The sequence below is a fragment of the Macaca mulatta genome, chromosome 5, assembly GCF_049350105.2.
Source record: "Macaca mulatta isolate MMU2019108-1 chromosome 5, T2T-MMU8v2.0, whole genome shotgun sequence".
In the NCBI taxonomy this organism is placed as follows: Eukaryota; Metazoa; Chordata; class Mammalia; order Primates; family Cercopithecidae; genus Macaca; species Macaca mulatta.
In genome coordinates, this window is record NC_133410.1 from 114,520,107 (window position 1) to 114,541,771 (window position 21,665).

Consider the following 21,665-nt stretch of genomic DNA (forward strand, 5'->3'; position numbering starts at 1 on the left):
CTCTGACCTTTCAAGGACTATTAGATATGTTTCTAAGCTGACAAAAATACAAGGAGACATGCTATGTCATCATACTCCACTACCTCAATTAGAGTGGGGCTTTTGAAGGGCAGATGAATCCTCTCCAAAGACTATCTCACGATGAGTTTGTATACCCATTCTGTTATTTCCCCTGTGCCTGAGTGTACAGTTGGGATGAATATGATTAGCAGCTAACAAACACTCACTCACATGGTTCCTTGAGCTGTGCAATAAGAACAATTATTATATGAAAGGCCAAGGATAAGGCTTTGAAGTTACCCTTAACCACTTAAGATAGTAAATCAGAATACCATGTTCCATGAAAATCCAAGCTTAATGCTACAATCAAGATGTGAAGGCACAGGTATTGTGGTCATCACCATATCATTTTCTGGTTGACATCAATATATATAATAGCTGATTACCATGAAATTACTAAATGAGAGCCACAGTTGCATGTCTGTATCAGATGTCATATGTTGACTAGAACTGATCAACATCACTTGTTGATCAGGCAGTGGCAGTTGGTATGTAGCTATTAATCTGGTTAATGTGTTCTTTTCAATCCTCATGAATAATGAAGATAAAAGAAAATCACATTTATGTGGAAAGGACAGCAATGCACATTCACTGCCTTGTCCCTGAGCTATGTTATTTATCCTGTTCTCTGTCAAAATGTAGTAAAAAGGAAACGAGATCGTCTTGACATTCTAGAGAAAATTATGCTGGTCTACTATATTGATGAAATTATGATGAACAGGAAATGGTGAGTAGCTCTGTTACCATTGTCAAATCATATATTCCAATGAGTCAGAGATAACAGCTACAAAGATTGAGGGGCTGCCACACTTTGAAGATTTTTAGGAAGCCAATGACCTGGCACATATTTGAACATGTTCTCATGTACTCAAAAAAAAAAAAAAAAAAGACAAGTTATCGCACCTTGCAACCTTGCAACTAAGAAAAAGACACATTTAGTCGTGCAACAGATGCTCTCAGTGTTTTGCACAGAACATCTTATCAATTTCCATTTCTTTGCTTATAGGTCTAACTTCTAATTGCCAGCACTGCAATTTTTTGCTTGAAGGCTCCCTTTCTGACCACCAGACTATGGAGAAGACCAGAAATACCCAATAATTAATTCCACCCAGGATTAATCCTCAATTAGTGACTAATAACAGTTGGTGGATATTCCCTCAGCCCTTAGGTGGGATAAGTTGTGAGTACTGCATTTCACAAAGTCTACAAGAGTTCCTGAGAAGGATTAAGCTCTAGTTGCCCTCAGTGATAACTTGCTTGGAAATCTCATCTTTATGAGATGCAACTCACACAGTGCTTAGAGAGGAATTTATAGTTGTAAACACCTATACCTAAAAAAGAAGAAAGATCTCAAATCAATAATCTGAAACTCTTCCATATGAAACTTAAATTTAAAAAAGAGCAAATTAAACCCAAAACCAGAAAAGAGAAGGAAATAATGATAATTAGAACATAAATAAATAAAATAGAGCATAGAAAAACAACACAATCAACAAAACCATAGCTTGGTTCTTTGAAAAGATCAATAAAATTGAAAAATCTTTAGCTAAAAAAAGAAAAAAGAGAATTACTAAAATAGGGAATGAAAGAGGAAACAACTATGGACCATAGAGAAATTAAAAGTAATCTAAGGAAATACAATGAACAAATGTATACCAACAAATTAGATAACTTTAAAAAAATCTACAACTTCTTAGAAGGACACAAGGCCAGGTATATGCCTGGTGGCTCATGCCTCTAATCTCAGTACTTTGGGAGGCAAAGGTAGATGGATCACTTGAGCTCAGGAATTCAAGTCCAGCCTAGGCAACATGGCTGTCTGTCTCTATACAAAATACAAAAATTAGCCAGCCATGGTGGTTGCATGCCTGTCGTCCCAATTACTCAGGAGGCTGAGGTGGGAGGATCACTTGAGCCTGGGAGGTCAAGGCTTCAGTAAGCCAAGATCACACCACATACTCCAGCCTAGGGGATAGAATGAGACCCTGTCTCAAAAAACAACAACAACAACAAAAAAAGATACAAATGACTGAAATTGTATCAAGAAATAGACTGAACAGACTTATAATAAGTACAAAAAAGTTAATTAGAAATTTGGAAATTTCCCTCCATGAACAGCCCAGATGCAAGCCTGGGCAATGTTGCAAAACCTCATCTCTACAAAAAAAAAAAAAAATCAGCTGGGTGTGGTGGCATGTGCTTGTAGTCCCAGCTGCTTGAGAGGCTGAGGTGGGAGGATTACCTGAGCCAAGAAAGGTCAAGGCTGGTGATCAGGGCACTGCACTCCAGTCTGGGCGACAGAGTGGATACTCTGTCTCAAAAAAAAGAAAAGCCTAGATTCAGATGGCCTCACTGGTGAATTCTACCAAATATTTAAGGAAAAATTAACACAAATCCTTTACAAATCTTCTAGTAATGTAAAAGAAAGGAGCATTTTCCATCTCATTCTATGAGGCCAATTTTACCTTAATACCAAAACTAGACAAAGACAATAAACCTATAAATAAAGACATAAAAATTCTCTATAAAATACTAGCAAACCAATAATAGAAACATTAAAAGAAGCTACAGACCAGGAACAAATAAGATTTATTCCAGGAATGCAAGGTTGTTTTGATACCCAAAAAATCAATTAATGTAATATCCAATATTAATAGAACAAAAGACGAAATCATATGATCATCTCAATAGATGCAGAAAATGCATTTGACAAAACTCTAATACTCTTTCATGATGAAAAAGAAATATTCAATAAACTAGGAATAGAAGGGAACTTCCTCAATCTGATAAAGAGCATCTATGAAAAACTTCATCTAACATTATATTTCATGGTAAGACACTAAACTTTTTCTCCTCAAGATCAGGAACAAGACAAGGATGCCAGTTTTTGCCTCTTCTACTCAACATTGTATTGGAGGTTCCAGCCGAGGCAATTAGACCAGAAAAAATAAAATGTATACAAATTGGAAAAAAAGAAGTAAAACTACCTCTACTTTGGGGTAATATGATTCTGTATATAGAAAATCATAAGGAATTTTAAAACTAGCAGAAATAAAGTTGAAGATTACATGATATAAGATCAGTGTGCAAAATCAATTGTAATTGTGTACACTTGCAATAAATATGAAAATAAAATTAAGAAAACAATTACACTTATAATAGCATTAAAAAGAATAAAATACTGGGAACTAAATCTAACAGAAGTGTGCAAGAAATGTATACTGAAAACTAGAAAATACTGTTGAAATAAATTGAAGAAGAATAAATAAATATCAAGACATCTCACGTTCATAGATGAGAAGACTTAATATTGTTAAAAAGGAGGTATTACCCAAGTGTATCTGTATACTCAGCATAATATCTATTAAAATCCCAGACAACTCCTCTGCAAAAATTAGATATGATTCAAAAATGTATATGAAAATGGAAGAGATCCAGAATAGACAATATAATCTGAAAACAAAAGAACAAAATTGGAGAACTCATACTTCCCAATTTCAAATATAATCGTAAAGCTAAAGTAATCAAGACAGTGTGTTCCTGGAGTAAGACTAGAAATATAAATAAATAAAATGAAATAGACATTCCCGAAATAAACTCTTACATATAAACTCAATTGATTTTCATCAAAAGTGTCAAGAAACAGTAACGGGGAAAGAAAAATCTTTTCAACAAATGGTGCTGGGATAACTGAATAACCAAAAGGAATCCAAAAATTGAATTTGGACTCAGAATTTTTACCATATATAAAAATTAAGTCAAAATGAATTATAGACCTAAATATGATAGTTAAAATTATAAAACTCTTAGAAGAAAATTTATTTGAGAGGATCCTCATGACCTTGAATTGGGCAATGATTTATTTGACCCAAACCACAAATGACAAAAAATAATAATAAATTGGACTTTATCAAACTAGCAAACGTTTGCTCTTTGAGTGCTACTATCACACAAATAAAAAGAAAGCTCTGATGGTTAATTTTATAGGACATTTTTCTAGATCATGATACTCTGTTGTTTGGTCAAACATCAATCTGGATGCTGCTGTAAAGATATTTTTTAGATATGATTGATATTTAAATCAGTAGACTTTGAGGAAAGCAAATTTACCCTTCATAAAGCAGGTGGGCTTTCTCCAATCAACAGAAGTCCTTAAGAGAAAAGGGTTCTGGGAAAATGAAGAAATTTTGTTTCTAGACTACATTCCTATTCAAGACTGCAATATCAACTCCTGACAGAATTTTCAACCTGTCAGCCTGCCCTACAGATTACAGACTTACCAGCGCACACAATCATATGAATCATTTCATAAAACAATGTCTCCCTCGGCCGGGAGCAGTGGCTCACGCCTGTCATCCTAACACTTTGGCAGGCAGAGGCAGGCGGATCACAAGGTTGAGAGATCAAGACCATCCTGGCCAACAGGGTGAAACCCCGTTTCTACTAAAAATAAAAATAAAAAATTAACTGGGTGTGGTGGCACGTGCCTGTAGTCCCAGCTACTCAGGAGGCTGAGGCAGGAGAATCGCTTGAACACGGGAGGTGGAGGTTGCAGTGAGCCAAGATCACCACTGCACTCCAGCCTGGTGACAGAGAAAGACTCTGTCTAAAAAAAAAAAAAAAAAAAAAAAAAAAAAAAAAAAATCTCTCCCTCTGTGTTTCAACCTCTCTCTCAACATATGTGTGTATGTATACATATGTATGCTAGAAGATATTACAAGTTTGATTCCAGACTACAGCAACAGAGCAAATATCACAAATAAAGCAAATCACATGAATATTATGGCAGACAGATTCCCCAGTATATATAAAAGCTATGTTTACATTCTACTTTGGTCTATTAATGAGCAGTAACATTATATATTAAACATGTACATACTTTAATTTTAAAATATTGCTTAAAAGTGCTAACAATCATCTGAGCCCTCAGGAAGTCATAATCTTTTTTGCTGGGGAAGGGTCTTGCCTCCATGTTGATCACTGCTGACTGATCAGGGTGGTGGTTGCTAAAGTTTGGGGAGGTGGTGGCAATTTCTTAAAATATGACAACAATGAAGTTGGCTGCATTAATTGACTCCTCCTTTCACAAAAGATTGCTCTGTTGCATGTTATGCTGTTTGATACATTTCCCTGCAATAGAAGCTCTTTCAAAATTGGAGTCAACTCGCTCAAGTCCTGCTGCTGCTTCATCAACTAAATTTATGAAAAATTCTAAGTCCATTGTTATCATTTCAACAGTTTACAGCATCTCCACCAGAAGTGTATTCCATGTCAAGCAACCACTTTCTTTGTTCATCTATAAACAACAGCCCTTCTTTCATTCAAGTTTTACCATGAGATTGCAGCAATTCATCCACTGAAGTGGAATCTTTAGAATCCACTAATTCTACTTCTCTTGCTGCTTCCACCACATCTGCAATTATATTCTCCACTGAAGTCTTCAACTCCTAAAAGTCATCCTTGAGAGTTGGCATCAACTTCTTCCAAACTCCTGTTAATGTTGCTATTTTGACCTCCTCCTGTAAACAACAAATATTCTTAATGGCATCTAGAATGGTGAGCTCTTTCCAGAAGATTTTCAATTTACATTGTCCAGATTCATCAGAGGAATCACTATCTATGGTAGCTATAGGCTAACAAAATGTATTTCTTAAATAAGACTTGAAAGTCAAAATTACTCCTTGATCCAGGGGTTGCAGAATGAATGTTGTGTTAACAGGCATGAAAATATTATTCTCCTTGCACATCTCTCTCAGAGATCTTGGGTGACCAGGTGCATTGTCAATGAGCCACAATATTTTGAAATAAACTTCTTTTTTGAGTAGTGGGTTTCAACAGTGGGCCAACAATATTTAGTAAACTGCCAGGCATGTTGGCTCATGCCCAAAGTGCCTGTAATTCCAACACTTTGGGAAGCCAAGGTGGGAGGATCACCTGAGGTCAGGAGTTCAAGACCAGCCTCATCAACATGGTGAAACCCTGTCTCTATTAAAAATACAAAAATTAGCTGGTTATGGTGGCACATCCTGTAATCCTAGGCACTTGAGAAGCTGAGGCAGGAAAATCACTTGAACCTAGGAGGTGGAGGTTGCAGTGAGCCAAGATCATACCATTGAATTCCAGCCTGGGCAACAAAAGTGAAACTCCATCTAAAAGAAAAAAAAAATTTCAGTAAAACATGCAGTAAACAGACAGGCTGTCATCCAAGCTTTATTGTTCCATTTATAGAGCATAGGCAGAGTAGATATAGCATAATTCTAAAAGGCCCTAGGATTTTCAGAATGGTAAATGAGCATTGACTTCAACTTGAAGTCACCAGTTACATGAGCCCCTAACTAAAGAGACAGCCTGTCCTTTGAAGCTTTGAAGCCATGCATTGACTTCTCCTTCCTGGCTCTGAAAGTTCTAGATGGTATCTTCTTCCAATGTAAGGCTGTTTTATATACGTTGAAAATCTGTTGTTTAGTGGAGTCAACTTCATCAATTATCTTAGCTAGATATTCTGGATAACTTGTTGCAACTTCTACATTAGCACTTGCTGCTTCAACTTATACTTTTATGTTATGAAGATGGCTTCTTTCCTTTAACCTCAGGAACCAACCTCTGCTGGCTTCCAACTTTTCTTTCTTTTTAAAGAAAAAAAACTTCAGATGTACTAAATACTTAAATTCCAAAGTAATCGTTATATATAAAAAAAACCCCACAAAATAGAAGGAATTGCTGTTTAACTTTTATATAAACCTAGGATAGGGACAGCATGATGCCAGGGACAGGAATTGCAATGAAAGAAATTTATTGTTTTTACCACAAAATGCAAACTTCTATGAAAAGCACCATAAGTAAATCCAAAAATAAACTGAAAAACACTTGTCATGTAACCAAAGGAAAAAAATCTTCATATATAAAAAGATATTGTAAATTAATAAGAAAATGCCAAACTACCTCAAAAAATGAAAACAGCTAAAGATAAGCAAGTTTTATGTGTGTGTTTATTTGTTTATTTCTTTTTGAGGCAGAGTCTTGCTCTGTCACCCAGGCTGGAGTGCAGTGGCGCAATCTCAGCTCACTGCAACCTCTGCATCCCAGGTTCAAGCGATTCTCCTGCCTCAGCCTCCCAGATAAGCCAGTTTTAAAAGAAATACAGATTAAATTGACATTATAGCATTGATCATAATGGTGAGAAGCTAGAAACATGAAGTAATAATAGGCAACCAACTGAAATAAATTATGATACACATACGTATACCTTAGAATATTAAGTAGCAGTTCAAAATGATAGTAAAAAAAAATGTGTTTACCAAATGTATAAGAAAAAAACAACCACATTAAAAAGTGGGCAAAGGACATGAACAGACACTTCTCTAAAGAAGACATTCATGTGGGCCACCAACACGTGAAAAAAAAGCTCAATATCACTGATCATTAGAGAAATGCAAATCAAAACTACAATGAGATACTGTCTCAGGCAGGTCAGAATGGTGATTATTCAAAAGTCGAGAAACAACAGATTCTGGTGAGGTTGCAGAGAAATAGGAACACTTTTACACTGTTGGTGGGAGTGTAAATTAGTTCAACCACTGTGAAAGACAGTGTGGTAATTTCTCAAAGACCTAGAGGCAGAAATACCATTTGACCCAGCAATCCCATTACCAGGTACACACCCAAAGGAATATAAATAATTCTGTCATAAAGATATATGTGCACATATGTTCATTGCAACACTGTTCACTACAGCAAAAACATGGAATCAACCCAAATGCCCATCAGTGATAGACTAGATACAGAAAATATGGTACATATACACCATGGAATACTATGCACCCATGAAAAGGAACAAGATCATGTCTTTTGCAGGGACATGAATGGAACTGGAAACTGTTATTCTCAGCAAACTAACACAAGAACAGAAAACCAAACACTGTATTTTCTCACTTATAAGTGGGAGCCGAATGATGAGAACACATGAACACATTGGGGGAACAACACACACTGGGGCCGTCGGAGGGTGAAGGGGGAGGGAGAGCACCCGGAATAATACCTAATGGATGCTGGGCTTAATTACAGGGTGATGGGTTGATCTGTGCAGCAAACCACCATGGCACACGTTTACTCATGTCACAAACTTGCACATCCTGAAAATGTACCCCAAAACTTAAAATAAAAGTGTAAGAAAAAAAAAGATTAGAGCTTTTTCAATGTGTAAAACATAGTAAAAAATAATCTATATGTTAAAAAATGTATTTACTGCTAGGAAATGTGAATCCCCAAAAAATAACACGGATGTTTTCATTTTTTATAAAAAATTATATATATTGACAGGAAGGAGTATGAAAATAATATTGTCTGTTTGAAATTGTATTTAAATTTTTCTTTTGACTATATTTTCTTTTCCTGCAATGAATTACTTTCATAGTAACAAAAAGTCTTTTAAAAATTACTCCCAGCACAAAAAAAAACCCCAGCAATCCCTGAGGTAAGGTGGCATTTTAAAAACTGAAAATATTTATTTGGACAGAAAAGCAAAACTTCACCATAATTATGACTATTGTAATTATAAAGTAAATGAACACTTCAATTATGTGACAGTTGTGATTTATCATTAAGGTTTTAGGTCTATAATACATTTAAAATCTAATGAACTTTGGAAAGACAATATCATAAAATTGTCTTAAAACACTATGTTAAGTCATTACTAACATTGCAGATAAGGATAAAGATGGCAAAATTCTTTACTCTTACCACATCCTCATATAATTATCACATTTGTTATCAAATTTTAGTTTGGAAGTCAGTCCACTTATCAATATCAAATTCTACTTTGTTGCACAATGTCCAGTTGGGCAATTTTCAACTACGTTGTGAAACTCAAGAAAAATAAAGTTGAGTCTAAGCAGTTGACACAGTTCTGCTCAAAAACCTATTCTTACAAAATAACTTGTCAAAACATTTTTATCTTTAAAAAATTTTGAATGCAACTATTAATGTTTCACTTTTGCTCTACTCAATTCTTCCTTTAAAAGTTTATTAAAATTATTAAGGAAATAAAGTGTAGAAGGACTATAGAAAATATTTTCAATAAAAAGAATAATCATTAACACTGGCAATTGCCACTAGGAAGGAGTATACATACTGATAAAAATTATAGAAACCTCTTGGTTGTTCCCCTAACTACCACTGATGTTGGGTTAAGTCCCACAACATCAAAAATGAAGAAATAGTTCCATGAGCTGTCAATAATTGTCTGAAGGCAATGTATTATTCATTGGCACCAGAATCCCTCTGATGTTCTTCCGCATGTTCACATGTTTTACCATCGGTCATCTATCAGATTCTGCAACTGTTGTGGGAATATCCAGCTAACAAAAGCCAAAGCTGGGCATTGACACTGACGGTAGCTTACTGATGTTTCCCCTGCAAATGTCACATTTTCTGATAATAAAATTTTGCACAAAAGGTGGAATTCAAAAGGCCAATTATACATTTATCTAAAATCTTATAATTACAGTAGTTTATGAAAAAAGTTGTCCAGTACTATAAACTGCTTCTGCATCAGTTCCACAAACAAGACAAGGATAAAGATGACAAAAACGCATCCAAACGGTTCACAGACAGGGTTGAGAAGTAAGCTTGTGATTTCAATTTGGTCTTTTGTAGGATCAGTGCTGAGCCAAGAACTTTGAGAGACTGGTGAACATTAGCTTGCTTACTAATGCTATGAGACAAAAAAGTACTAGCTCTTCCTCCTTGGTGAAAGAGTGATGGTACATCTGTGGAAACATCCCAATGTCAGAGGAATTCATCTTCAGAACAATAAATGGAGGATCTGGGTTTAATGGGTGAAAGTGAACTTCCTACATTTTAGCTTCGTAATTCTTCAGCGAAGATACAGGCATAGTACCTTGTCTAACATTCCAAATACTCAACATTCCATCCTGGCCACCAGGAGCTACAACATGCTGTTTGGTGAGATTTCTATCAATGCAATGGAATGGCACTCAGTCACCGGTCAGTGACAATATCTGAGAAGGCTCATTTCCTTGTTGTGTGAAATCCCATATTTTTAACTGTCCAATCGAATTTACAGTAAGAATCTCTCAAGAGTTCTAAGAAAGATTACAGCATAGAGTATACTACTATCCGCATTGCCTACAGTTCTTACGGTTTCCTTGTGATAAGCTTTGAAGAGATTTATTCAACCATTGTCTCCAACGTTAATGATTTCTGGGTTGTTCCACACAACAGCTGTACGTGGTGCACTGCTACACGAAGGACTTTCTGGGCCTGTGTGGTAATGAGCTGTAGTTCACAGCTGGTTGACTGAAAGAGTCTGGTTATTCAGATGATGAAGGAAAACTGATACACATCCTGTTGATGAAGCAGCTACAATTCTTTCCTGGTCAGACAACTGTCAATCCATTATATCACCATAGTGTCTAATATCACACAGTAATTGATTGTCTCCTTCAAACCCTCTATCAGAGTTCAAGTTTCCAAAATCTCCAATAGACCGCAGTGAAACATAATTTTCCCCATTGTCCCAAGAGCCCGTAGAGAACATCTCTGCAGTCTTCAAGCTCCCCAGAGGCACTGGTCACCAGCATGTTTTGCAGATTTTCTGAGACACAAACAGCATAAATTTCCTCCAGCTGAAAGCAACTGCAGCAGGTACAGCAATAAGCAAGCACTGCTTCCAACTTCTCTTCTGCAGCTTCCTCATCTCTCTCAGCCTTTGTAGAATTGAAGAGAGTTAGGACCTTGCTCTGGATTAGGCTTTGGCTTAAGGGAATGTTGTGGCTGGCTTGATCTTCTATCCAGACCAACTAGAACTTTCTCCACATCAGCATTAAGGCTGTTTCCTTGTTTTTATCATTTTTCATGTGTTCACTGAGGCAGCACTTTTAATTTCCTTCAAGAACTTTTCCTTTGCACTCACAACTTGGCCAACTCTTTGGCACAGAGGCCTAGCTTTCAGCCTATCATGGCTTTTGACCTTCCTCTCTCGCCAAATTTAATTATTTCTAGCTTTTAATTTAAAAAGAGAGGCATGCAACTCTTCCTTTGACTTGAACACTTAGAGGTCATTGTAGGGCTATTTCAATATTGTTGTGTTTCAGGGAATAGGGAGGCCTGAGGAGAGTGAGGGAGATGGGGGAATGGGTGGTTAGTGGAGCAATCAGAACATACACAACCATTACTGATTAAGTTCGTGGGTATGGTTCATATAGCCCCCCCAAAATTACAATAGTATCATCAAAGATCACTTATCACAGATTACTGTAACAGATATAATAATAATAAAGTGTAAAATATTGTGAGAATTACCAAAATGTGACACAGAGACACAAACGGAGCATATTGCTGTTGGAAAAAATGGCATTAATAGAGGTGCTTGCTGCAGGGTTGCCACACACCTTCAGCTTGTGAAAAATGAAAGCTCTGTTCAGTACAATAAAGCAAAGCACAATAAATTGAGGTATGCCTGTGTATGTCTGTGTGTGTGTGTGTGTGTGTGTGTGTGTGTGTGTGTGTGTGTCCTATTGGTTTTCTTTCTCTGGAAGACACTAATATAACAACCTAAATAATAGAAGAAAACACTTGTAAATTATTAATTAGTGACTTTTATGTAGAATATATGTTTAAAGGCTTACAACTCAGTGATAAAAAGACATCCTAATTTTTTAATTTCTTTATTATACTTTAAGTTCTAGGGTACACATGTGTAATATGCAGGTTTATTGCATAGGTATACCTGTGCCATGTTGGTTTGCTGCACCCATCAACTCGTCATTTACAATAGGTATTTCTCCTAACGCTGTCCCTCCCCAAGACCTTCACCCCACGACAGGCCCAGGTGTGTGATGTTCCCCACCCTGTGTCCAAGCGTTCTCATTGTTTAATTCCCACCTATGAGTGAGAACACGCAGTGTTTGGTTTTCTGTCCTTGTGATAGTTTGCTGAGAATGATTGTTCTAGCTTCATCCATGTCCCTGCAACAGACATGAACTCATCCTTTTTTAAAGGCTACATAGTATTCTATGGTGTATCTGTGCCACATTTTCTTAATCCAGTCTGTCATTGATGGACATTTGGGTTGGTTCCAAGTCTTTGCTATTGTGAAGAGTCCCACAATAAACATATGTGTGCATGAAGACATACTAATTTTTTTAATGAGCAAAGCGTTAAATATACATTTCTCCATAGAATATATATGAACAGCCAATAAGGACATGAAAAGTACATTAATCAGTAATTAGGAAAATGCAAAGCAAAACTACAATAGTGTAGCACTTCACATTAACTAGGATGACTAAATTCAAGAAGACAGCAATAACAAATGTTGGCAAGAATGTGGAGAAATTGTAACACTCATATATGTTGATGTGACTGTAAAATGATGTGAACATTTTGGCAAATAGTTTGGCAGTTGACTGTTTACTGTTAAATATAGAGTTATTATATGACCCAGCCATTCCATTCCTTGGTATGTATCCATGAGAAGTGAAAACATGTCCACATAAAAATTGGTACATAAATGTTTATAGCAGCATTATTTGTATTAGCCAAAAACTGGAAACAACCAAAATGTCCATCAACTAATGAATCGATAACTAATATATGGTATATCCATACAATAGAACATTATCTGAAAGTTAAAAGGTGAAAGCGGTTACTGTCTGCTGTTAAGTCTTCCTCTACAGATACAAGAAAAAAGTCTCTTCACACTTTCTGTCTGTCTGATTGTAGCAGCCTGAGATTGAATAGAGGAATACAGGGGGTAAAACACAGAGAGAATTTTCACAACTCAGGAATAATCTTGTAAACACTGAAGAGCCTGTTTTACTGCAAAGGAAAACCTAAAATTTGGTTTACATGAGAAGTGTCGGGAAATAGCTCCTCCTATCCTAACCTAGTTGGTTACATTTGTAAGAGCTTAAAGGCTAAAGGTAATTAAAAGCAAGCCAATGATAAAAAGAAAAGAAGGAACACAAAAAGGAAGGAAATTCCAATACATATTACAACTTGAATAAAACTTGAAAGCATTATGTGAAGTGAAAGAAGTCAGTAGCAAATATATATATATATATATATATATATATATATATATATATATATATAGCATGATTCCATTTATATGAGATGTCCATAATAGTCAAATCTATAGAGACAGAGAGTTGATTCGTGGTTACTAACAACTGGGTTGGGCAGTGAAGAGAGAAGTGTGAGGAAGGGTGAATGACTGGTAATAGGTGTCAAATTTCTTTTTGGTATTATGAAAATGTTCTAAAGTTACATTATAGTGACCTCATTCCATCTTACTTGCCATCTATCTTCATAAATAGCCCTGCTTGTGTTTTTGCCCGTTTCCTCCCACCCCAGCTTCTACTTTGATCTTTCTATTCCTCTTGTTTCTTCTAGTCTTGCATCATAATCCAAGCTCCAAGCACAAAAACAAATTATCTGTTCCCAACCTCTTTGAATCAGAAGCATTAGCAATTACATGAACCATCATTTGCCTTGGGTCCACCAAACCAGCCCCAATTCCTGTGGCCAAATCTGTGGATACAGTTATTTGGAGTTTGGAATTTATACCTTCACAACTCTATGGTTAGGTTCTGTGAATTGCAGAGAGTCTAATCAACTCATGATGTAGCTAAAAATATACAAACCAAGAATTGAGTTACAAGTCCCTGTTATCTTTCAGTCTTGACTTACTGGAAACTCTGAAGGTGGAAAACCAGAGGAACAGCAGATTTTGCAGTAGTCCAGGAAGGTGGTGCTTATGACAACAGCCATCCATACATAGTTATCCAGAAAGCATGTTGCCAGTGTGAGCTAAAATTTCTTTCCTAAATACCCAAAATGGTACATCTATCCTTCATTTGCCCTGGTAGAAGAGCTTACATAACCAGAGAAATGGTTCTGGTTTCCTGTTTCAGAACTTTGGCAAAAGCTTCTTAGAAAATATGAGGAACAAGGATGAAATTCTGTCTTAGTCTGCTATTCTATGGGATGATAGATGTAATCTGTGTTTCTTAATCCTTGTTCCCACTTTTGATGCCAAACAAAGTAACAATGGTTGACACTGAACGTGGACTTTTGAGGCTATCTGATTCCTCCTAAGAGGCTGACTCTACTTCTTCCTCTTTATTTGCTGGTGATCTTAATAATGACTATAGAATCTGTTCTAACTAGATAATGAATAAGAGAGAGGAAGGAACAAGGACATAAATTTGCAAAATCTAAAAAAAGATGAAGTGCACAAGGAAATTGATTGAAGCCACCAATGCCAGCAAATAAATCCTATGCCTCCTCACCATCAGTGTGCCAGCAGGGTATTGATTTCCGGATGCACAATGGGGAAATTAGTGCTGGCTCCAGTATGATTGTGCAGCAAGAACAGGTCAAGGAGTATCTGGGGAGACCTGAATGACTAAGAGAGTTTTGGGAACTTTCTCTGGGAATTTTAAAAATAAAAGTAGTATAATTCTTCATTAAATTATAAGTAGTTGAAATATCTGCTTTTGGAAAAGCCATAAATATAAAAAAGTCTCACTTGATCCAGAAAAAGTTCCCAGGATTGAGATATAATTCCTTAGAAGTCAGCCAAGAGTGAGGAGAACAAGCTTTGTACTTCTAAATAAACTATCTCCCATGGGCCCTAAATGGACACAGCATCTGCGGTCCCCAAAAATGTACATACTTGATAGAGAACAATATATTACATATATTTCATAAATGCATAGAAAGTTTTAGAAACAATTAGATTAAAAACAGACTGTGTTCCAAAATGCCTTTGTATGTCAGTCAATTGGAATTAGAAAGCTTTTTTCCCATTAAATCCATAGTTCAGGTTCCCAGGTGAATCCTAGAAATTCTACTTAAACCATATGCAGTTGAAAATCTGGACTTCCCTAATGTTGAGTACTAAGTCCCAAGTTCTTTGGGTTCTAAGCCACTGTGACCTCTGAGGGTAGGGACCAGAAAAAAAGAGCAGCTTTCACAGTAGCCCAGAAATATGATTCCTATGGCAGCAGGCATAGATAGATAGATAGATAGATAGATAGATAGATAGATAGATAGATAGATAGATAGACAGATAAACAGATTAATGAATGGATGTACATCAAAGTATACATGCTATCCAAATCCCAATATGACAAATTGAACCTAAATTTTTTCTATTTTATTTTTTTAAAAATTAATGTAATGCAATTTTAAATAAAATTGCTGCACATTCAGGGTTTCCTTTTTTCAATGCTTATTTTCCTTTACAAAACTAAAATGCAGATCTTTTATCCAGTAGCACTTTTCTCTGTGGCCCAAGGACCCCACTGATAATTTAACACAGATCATCCTTTCAATGTAAAAAACAGCTGGGTGCAGTGGCTCATGCCTATAATTCCAACATTTTGGGAGGCCAGGGCAGGAGGATTGCTTGAGCCCAGGAGTTCAAGACCAGCCTGGGCAACAAAAATGTTTCCTGTCTCTCCCAAAAGTTTTAAGAAATTAACCAGGCATGGTGACACACACCCGTGGTCTCAGCTACTTGAGAGGCTGAGGAGGTTGAGGCTACAGTGAAATAGGTTTGCACCACTGTACTCCAACCTGGACAACAGTGTGACCCTGTCTCAATTGATAATAATTAATAATAATTAGCCTTAGCCTACCTTTTCCTCACAAAGGTTTTTACTGCTGTCTCTTTTATCACCTTTCCCTTGAAAGTTCCTGAGAACTTGAGACCACTTATTTGAATGTAGTGAACTGCTTAATACTTGTGTTAGGTATATCACAGAGCTCTGCCTCAGAAAACAAAGTCAGATTTTTATGCTCTTCAACAATAAATCCTCTCAGCAAAAATGTGGCATTGCCTTACATGTTTAGATTCATACATAAGATTCCCCACATAATTTGTTGTATAATGAACATGGGATATAAGATTCTGGAATTTTATGCAGCGTCTAGAAGACCCAAAAGGAATGTTTAGCATTTCTCTTTCCTATTATTCTCATCTTTCTTTCTCTGTCCAGGTCTTTCCCCCAGAACACTTGCTCAGCCATGCACTCTTCCTGAGTTGCACTCTTACACTTCATTTTGCAAGCAGGACATGTTATTGAGATAAGGCTTTGGCTGACTTACATTCCAGCCAAACTGTAATTACCTGCTGTGTAGGCTGCTTCCCAAAAGAGTAGGGGAAATTTTATTGGAGATGCCAGTCATTTTTGTACAAGTAGTCACCCCAAGATGTTAGTGACCATTTTGTTTTCCATATTGTCAGAAAAAAATTGTGTGTACTGTCAAACTTAATTCAAGGTGTACCTTAAGTCCTCAGTACCTTGCCGGTCTCAGGAGCCCCTCTATGCCTCTTTGCATCTTGAGGTAATCTTCATCTTTTAGCCTACACAAAGCTGAGACAGACACAAATAGGGGGACAACTTTGTGAAAGTTACCCAAATTCTTCCCATTTTTTAAGTATCATTTCCCACTTGCCATAAATTCAATAGAGGGTCACTCACTATGGTGTTATACATTATTCACCAAGTATATTATATTACAATTCTTCCTTCTAGAGGTTTCCGAAACAGTCAGGACTTAGATCATCAGCTGAAAATTTATTCCTGTGTTAGGTCAACCCGGACTGATAAATCAGATCATATGTCATACACCTGGCCAAAATTTCCATTTTCTATTATCTACTTAGTTATGGACTATAGTAAAGTTATATCTAGCCTTATTGACCTTTTGAAAAAAAAATCCTTTGTAGCAATAGCCATATAGACATTGTTAGTACTTTAATGAAAATGATGACCAAATTCATCATAAATGAGGCATGCAGAGTTTAATTTAGTGCTATTTTCCATTTTTATTTTTTGTATTTTTTTTTCTACGAGATGTGGTCTCATTATGTTGCCCAGGCTGGTCTCAAACTCCTGGGCTCAAGCAATCCTCCCACCTCGGCCTCCCAAACTGCTGGGATTATGAGCATGAGGAACCATGTTTAGCCTTTTCCATTTTTAAAAGAAGGATGTTAGTTGGTTGAAAATATCTGGCTCCTAGCAGATACTAGTAACTTAGTTCTGTATAGAGAAAAACAATTTCATAATAATAGGCGATATAAACTACAGACAACCATCTTGCCAATTCACATCAGCAAGAAGAAACAATGTGATCAACCAATGTAACTGTGAATAAAATTTCTGGGGAAGTCTCACCAGATGTGGCAATCCGGTTAGAATGGGGGATATGACACCTTTGTGATTTGGGGAAATTTTCAATATGAGGCAAAGTTAGTTTGGGATATCTATTTGCATTTATTGACTGGGTAACATTAAATAAAACATTTAAACCCATTTGTGCCTCAGTTTCCATATTTGTGAAAGAAAAAGAATGGCCTTTGTGTTTGAAGCTCTTAAAATCAAGAGAGGCAGTATATCACAGTGGCTAGGTGCACGGCCCTGTGCATTCTGATTCTTCCTGTTACTAAATGCCCCTAGAAAAGTTACTTAAACTCTTTGTGCCTCCAGTTTTGCATTTGTAAAAGGGAATGATAATATATCAACTTTTAGGGATATCATGAAGATTAAATTAATGAATGCATGTAAAATGCTTAGAACAATGTCAGATACAAAGCAATAATTCAATGTATGTTAGGTCTGCAGCAATAGTCATCAAAGCAAGACTATCTTTTTAAACCAGATGCTATAGCTAATGAGGTGTTCTTAATTCTTCGTTGTCACATATTTCCAAGTGCTTTCCAAGGAGTTCTCTTATATCTCTGAATATTATTTCCAGGAAAATATTAAATTGAAAGAGTGAGAGCAAATAATATATGCTGAACTGAAAATCAGGATATGGGATCCCTTGAATTTTCCCCACCAATTGCGACCTTAAGTAATTTGGGCTCTCAGTTTCCTCATATGAAAACTAATGGAAGTAAATTAAGTATCTCTAAAGCTCCTTCAGCTTTAACATTCTTTCAAATAAGACTGTATTTGGTATTATTATCCCAAAATAATTGGAATGACATTTTATAATAGCCATTTTCAATATGCATGTTTGCTTAGGTATGTTAAGCTCTTTTTTTGTTTTTTTAAACCTCAAATCCAAGGTTTGTGTCAATTAAAATAGACAAAATCTTATGAATGTTGAACCAGGAATATGACAAAATGCATTTTTCCACCATAGAGTCAAAGTTAGCCTAATATACTTTATCTAAATGAACACATTTTAGTAAAAGTAAAGTTCTGATTTAGGGCAACTTGGAAAATGAGAATTTGAGTTAAGACCTGCCTAAAGGAAAGGAAGCTGAGGAAATGAGAGAGAGAACAAGTGTAATCTTAAAGGAGAATTTAACTTACAGTTTGGAAAATACTAGTAAAAACAGAGTTGTCTTTACAGGGAGCACATCATCTTGAGGGGAAGTGCTAGAAAGTTAGAAAAAAGACAACACCAAACAAATTACAATTTTTAAAAATAGTATTATCTCAAGGAAACAGATGAGAGCCTACAGGGAAGGGAAAAAGTTGAGTAAGAAAAGAAAATGAAAAAAATAAATATAAAACAAAAATTTGTCCTAAAAAACTGATGAAAGAGAAAAACAAGGAAATAGCACAGAGATATGAGAGGAAAAAGACATAAAAGAATGACATACATGGAGTCATAGAGTCAAAAACACATTGATCTGACAGTCAGAAAGACAGCTTCCATATTCCAAAAAATAAGGTAGTGGTGGAGGTGGGTTGTCATAAAGAAGAGCCTAGAATGTTCAAAAATATCATGAAAACAAAAAAGTTAGGAAACTGTTCTGACTAAAGGAGACTAAAGATAATACATAACCCTTGATAGAATCCTACATCGTAAAAAAAAAAAAAAAAAAAAAAAAAAAAAAAAAAGACATTGGGACAACTGGGGAAATTTGGGTATGGATGGATTGTATATTAAATAATAGTATTATGTTAATGATAAATAGTCTGAGTGGCAATGGTATTATGGTTATATATACACACACATACATATATATAGTATGTAGGTTATATATATGTCTTATCAGGAGATGGAGATATACTCTGTGTTATTTAGGGGTAAGATGTCTGCAACTTACTCTCAGCTTTTTCAGAGAGAAAAATGCAGTATAAGGAAAAGAAGACAAAGTAAATATGGCAAAATGTTGACAATTCATGAATGTAGAGTGAGAATCTACAATATTCATTGTCCTATCCTTGTAATCTGCCTGTAGGTTTGAAGTTTTCAAAATAAAAAGTTTCTCAAAATTAAAAATAACATAATCTTTCAATAAATAAATTGTGAAACTGTTAAAAAAAAATATATGTAGCATAAGCTACCTTGCTCAACCCTTGTCCGTCATCCTTCTCCACTAGAACTTCATCAAAGAGAGAGTATGTAAAACCAAATTATTGATTAGTTTTGCAAATAAGAACCCTGAATTCTTTGGAGGTTAGTGCTCTTCTTATCATTAGAACCACAACAGTTTTCTACTGCCAGTCTGGACAGAAGCAGTTACTTTGTGGTATCTATTGGGTAACATTGAGAGGAAGAAATGGGAACCTCTAAATGCAAATTAAGCCTGTGGTTAAAAAGTTTTTTTAATTAAATAAAAAAAAATAAGCTAACGCAGGAGAACTTCTTTTGTTTCAACTAAGATAGTTGTGTAATATCTTGAGTGGACAAGCAAGGAGGGGTAATTTGACAGACATAGCAATGTGTCTTATGGGTGTCAGGCATATATGGTGCAGAACAGACTGGTTTTGGTAGTCTCTCTCTAAAAAGAGAAGTATAGGTAACTGAATGTGTTTTAATCATTCAAAAGATTTACTTCTCTAACAATCTAAAAACTGAAAACCTTTAAAAGGAACCCTCTCTAAAAGAGGAGGATTTTTCTTAATGAGGAAGCATTCTATCATTACATTAAGTTTAAAATTATAATGAACAACTCTGGCAAATATGAAAAGGGATGATACTCCCATACATTGGTGATTTCAGCATAAATAGGTATAATATTCTGGGTAAATAATTTGGCAACAGGTTTCAAGGGTCACAAAAATATTCTTATCTTTTGGTCACGTTTTATCTTACGGGAAAAAAAAGAGAAGAGTAAGAGAAAGGGGAAGGGAGGTAAGAGGAATGAAGAAAGGGGGATGGGGGAGAGAAGGAGGGCAGGCAAGCTGTGCATAGATGGTCATTTCAGAATATTTACAGTTAAAAGAGAGAAAGGAAGAAAGATGTTCAGTGATAAGGAAATGTTTATATAATGCACATCAACATTAAGCATGTATAATATCTTTCAAGCCTTAAGACTGAGCAGGAAGAAAAATGCTAACATAGCACTGAGTGGAATTAAAAATTGCATTTGTTTGATGATTCATCTATGTAAAGTTATGTAAGCATGTAAGAGGTTTATCCTCTTTTTTTCATTTTTCTTTTTTTTTTTCTAAGACAATTTCACTCTGTCGCCTGGGCTGGAGTGCAGTGGCATGATCTCAGCTCACTGCAACCTCCATCTCCCGGATTCAAGCGATTCTCCTGCCTCCGTCTCCCGAGTAGCTCAGATTTCAGATGCCCACCACTACGCCTAGCTAATTTTTTGTATTTTTAGTAGAGAAGAGGTCTCACCATGTTGGCCAGGCTGGTCTCGAACTCCTGACCTCATGATTCGTCTACCTCAGCCTCCCAAAGTGCTGGGATTACAGGTGTGAGCCACTGCGCCCGGCCAGTTTATCCTTTTAAAGTCCCCATTGCTATTGTTACAAGAGTAGAGTTTAGTTAATTGCTTTCTATTTACGACAGGGCATGGAGTGCAGCAAAGTCTTCCAAATTGAATACACTTTTGGAGTGTCGACAAAATATGAATTTCCTCTTCACTTCTGCTGCAGACTATCCATATGAAATTATATTTAATCCGTATAACTAACTCCTCAGCCTATTCTGCTGTAATAAAGCATCTTTTCAAGAAATGAAAATAATATCTGCATGATTAGAAAAGCTGTTTATACCAATTTGATGAAGTATTTATTTTAGGTTTGCACCTATACAGTATGGTTTTGGAACTGGCAACACTTCTATCTCCATCTGTCATTTAAAGCAAGCTTGGTTTAGAAGAGCCACATAGTGTACTGGAGGTTAGAACAAAGACTCTAGAGCTAGGTAAATCAGGGTTTTAGTCCCTTACATGCCTTCTAGTTGAGTATCCTTGGACAAATTTCTTAATATCTCTCTGTACTTCTATTTCCTCATCTGTAAAGTGGGTAGAAAAATTACACCTACTTTATAGGGATATCATGAAGATTAAATGAGTTGATGCATATGAAGTTCTTAATACAGTATCTGGCATGCAGTGATGTTAGATGATCATCAGGGATTACTGGTTCTCTTTAACACACTGCTTTTACACAATGAGCAGTTAGGTCTAAGGGTGATCAAACTAAAGCACACCTTTTAATACTGTGGGGCTTGGGTCTATATTTAGACTCATTTCTAGAATAGTCTCATAGCCAGGATTTAGACTTACAGCCAGAATAGTCAATGGCTAATATTTTTTGAGGATATCTTCAGTTCCATAGTTCTATCATCATACATCACATTAAGCAATG

At 36.0% G+C, this 21,665-nt stretch overlaps 1 pseudogene; it reads right to left on the minus strand.

Annotated features, from left to right (window-relative positions):
- Positions 1–9,569: 9,569 nt before the first annotated feature.
- On the minus strand, positions 9,570–10,093 carry LOC106998440 (nucleoporin Nup43 pseudogene; annotated as a pseudogene).
- Between the last annotated feature and the right edge of the window lie 11,572 nt (positions 10,094–21,665).